At 44.0% G+C, this 3,117-nt stretch overlaps 1 protein-coding gene across 10 annotated transcripts in view; it reads right to left on the minus strand.

The window, feature by feature from the left end:
• GluClalpha (glycine receptor alpha 1) overlaps positions 1-3,117 on the minus strand; it is an 84,052-nt gene that overhangs the window by 26,217 nt on the left and 54,718 nt on the right. The window lies entirely within an intron of this gene.

Here is a 3,117-nt window from a genome sequence, read left to right on the forward strand (position 1 = left end):
CGCGGCGATGTCGTCATTATCAATGGTTTAACCGCGTTTAAACGTCTGCGAATGTCGGTGTCAGCATCACACGATCGGCGGATGCATTCCCTCGTTATGTCATTATCGTCATCGTTGGGAGTCTAACTCTGTTTGTAGCAGCATGAACGAGCCAGCCGTATCGTCCTGAGCCATACAGAGTGTTTGCGTACCATTCCGCCCTACATGAACCAGGACAAGACGTCGGACACGTAGTGCTCGTCGTCGTCGTCGTCATCGTCGTCGTTTTCGTCTTCGTCGTCGTCGTCGTCGTTTTCGTCTTCGTCGTCGTGTCATCGTCATCATCACCATCGTCGTCGTGTCATTAACACCGCCCACTTTTAAACCCGTGATCTCGCTACATGAAACGCGCAAAGCGGGAGGTTACAAATGCTTTTCGAGCACGGATGCTCCAAGTTCAAGGCGTCCTCGTATTTCAGTCCCGCGCGCAAGAACGAATGCTTACTTTAAAAAACTGTCATATTCTGACGAAGAAGATACTATTTTTAGCATTTAATAAGATCATAGCGTGGATAATTATCAGCGGATAAATGATATTTATTTTTTATACTACTTGAATATTTTTAAACAATTCAGTTTATTACTAGAGATTATTACGGAGACATTGAGTCACTTAGAGAGCGCAGAAGAAAAGATATTTGTTACCTGCAGAGTTAAAAACTGTTTATAACCTAAACCGATAATATTGTCAAAATGTAGCTGCAATTGTAGAAAATTATATATGTGTAATTTGACTATTTTTATTATATACGGAGTGTCTCGTAACCACCGTATAATCTTTCATAGCGTATTTTAAAAGTAGAGTAAAAATACTAATACGAAAATGTTGAGGCTGCCATAATTTTTTGAATTATACTATAACTTTAATTGCTTACAAGTCAAAAACTATTTTACTTTTATAGCTTCTATTATTATTTATCTATATGGACTCTTTGGAACATTCTAAGAAAATCTTAATACGAAAATGTCAAGGCTATAATAGTTTTTGAATTACAAACTATCTTTGATCAATTATAATTCAAAAACTATTGTAGCTTCGACATTTTCGTATTATGATTTTTTACTCTACTTTACTCTACTTTACTCTACTTTACTCTAAAATACGTTATAAAAGTATTGTACGGTGGTTGTGAGACATCCTGTTTAGTTAGCTTAGTTTTTCTTATTGGGAATAAGATTCTCGCTAGACTTTTATCATCGTAAGAACTTTTCTTTTGTTATCACCTGCGAAAGTATCGAACGGTATCAATACTCGTGTTATTGGATACCCAAGAAGTTCGGAACCCGAGTAGAATTTAAGTGTCCCCAAGTTTTGATGATAAATTTTCTCTTGTCGAAAAGCAATTGGCATAAAGTGGATCGACTCGCTTGTACACGTAAGCAACATGTTCTTTGTGCAAGAAATAAACGGGGAATCCAGCTTTCCGCTACAGGCGACGGTGACATTTGAAATTTAATTATTTACGTCATGTGCAGGGAAACGTTTGCGAATTTTCGCAAGACGCACACACAATCGATCGATCTAATACACACAGTACCGAACAATCTAAATTCAATACATCTCCGCTATTTAATTTATTAATATATTAATAGATTCTATTGTACTGTTTTTAATATGAGCGAAGCTTATATTGGAATAAATAATGTTCTCTCTCATATCGAATATATCGATAGTTTCAACGATAGTTTAAAAATTAAAATCGAGAGATTCCGGAACGCTCTGTATAGTACTTTAGACCGATCGATCGTCCCTTGAAATCACTCTTTGATCTGGTGAGCGCTGCTCGCAGCGTGCTTTTACACGGGAAGAGGTCGAACACGAAAAGGCCTTCCTGACGGTAAACCTACGTTCGCTTCCTACGCGGTACGGAACGAACGAGAGTGCCGGAACGCACTCCCGACGTAACTTCTCGACGTGCATTTCCGTGCGGCCCGAGCGGCCGCGGTGGTACGTGTAATCTCGTTACCTATTGTGAAACACAAGTTCCGCTCTGCACTCTCTCTCTCTCTCGACAGGGTGCAACGGGCCGGCCGATCGTCCCTTCGCGAAATCGCGTTAAGCGTTCCACTGCGAGCATTGCGAGGAGTTCTCCAAACAACATAAAAGCCTGACGGATGTCCTAAAGGACATCCTGGTCTCTGTATATTTTTATCCCCTTTTCTTTCCTTTCTCATTTTAGAAAAATCTTCGTGGAGAAACGCGTCATTTTAGTTCCGCCCGTCATACTCGGAACTCGATACAGCTCGCCCCGCCCCGCAATAACGAGGGAGATCGAGAGAAATAAAATTACTTTTGGGACGAGATTTCTCTTCGGTAGCGTTACTAAGATTGGGATACGCGATATGGTCAAAGATGAATCCAGCAGAGCGGCTGTTACAAGTGACCGCTGGCTCGGCCGTGTTGATCTTTAACTATAACTCTACCTGGTGGTAAAAAAGAAAAAAAAACTAACGACCTGTGGTCGGTACGTCGAAAGTCCGAACGTAATCGTACCCTCGACTCTCCCCGTTCGCACCCCCGCAAACCCGATTTGGGTGTCGCTCTTTCGGCCACTCTTCGTCCATCCGATGGTCCGTCCAATGCGACGTAACTAACATACGCAAAATGTATATAAGCTGGAATGCCACATGCCTGCGTCTATACTATGTAGAGTGCTAGAGTTTCTGGGGTGAGGTTTCTCGGGCGCTTTGGTCAAAGATAGTGGTGGTTGCGGTCGGTCCATGTGGATGTGGTGTTCTCTCGAGAAAAGGCTGCCAGCGGTGGTAGCTAGCAACGAGGCGAGGCGAGGCGAGGCTAGGCGAGGCTAGGCGAGGCTAGGCGAGGCGAGGCGAGGCAAGGCGAGGCGTGGCGAGGCGAGGCGAGGCGAGAAGGCTATGGGGGTGGAGTTGGAGGTGGGGGGGCTAGGGAGCAAAAGAGCGTGGGTGAAGGAGGACAAGATGCTGCTGCTGACCGGCACTCTGCTACGTTTACTGCTCTCTACTATGTTGCGTGTGTTGTTGCTACCGCTTTTGCCAGCCTGCCTGGTTTCTCCGAGGAAGTATCGAGCTCTCGCCGCTGCCGTCCGGTTGTGCTGCTGG

This window comes from Mycetomoellerius zeteki, unplaced genomic scaffold (genome assembly GCF_001594055.1).
Source record: "Mycetomoellerius zeteki isolate Tzet28-1 unplaced genomic scaffold, Tzet1.0 scaffold426, whole genome shotgun sequence".
NCBI classification, from domain to species: domain Eukaryota; kingdom Metazoa; phylum Arthropoda; class Insecta; order Hymenoptera; family Formicidae; genus Mycetomoellerius; species Mycetomoellerius zeteki.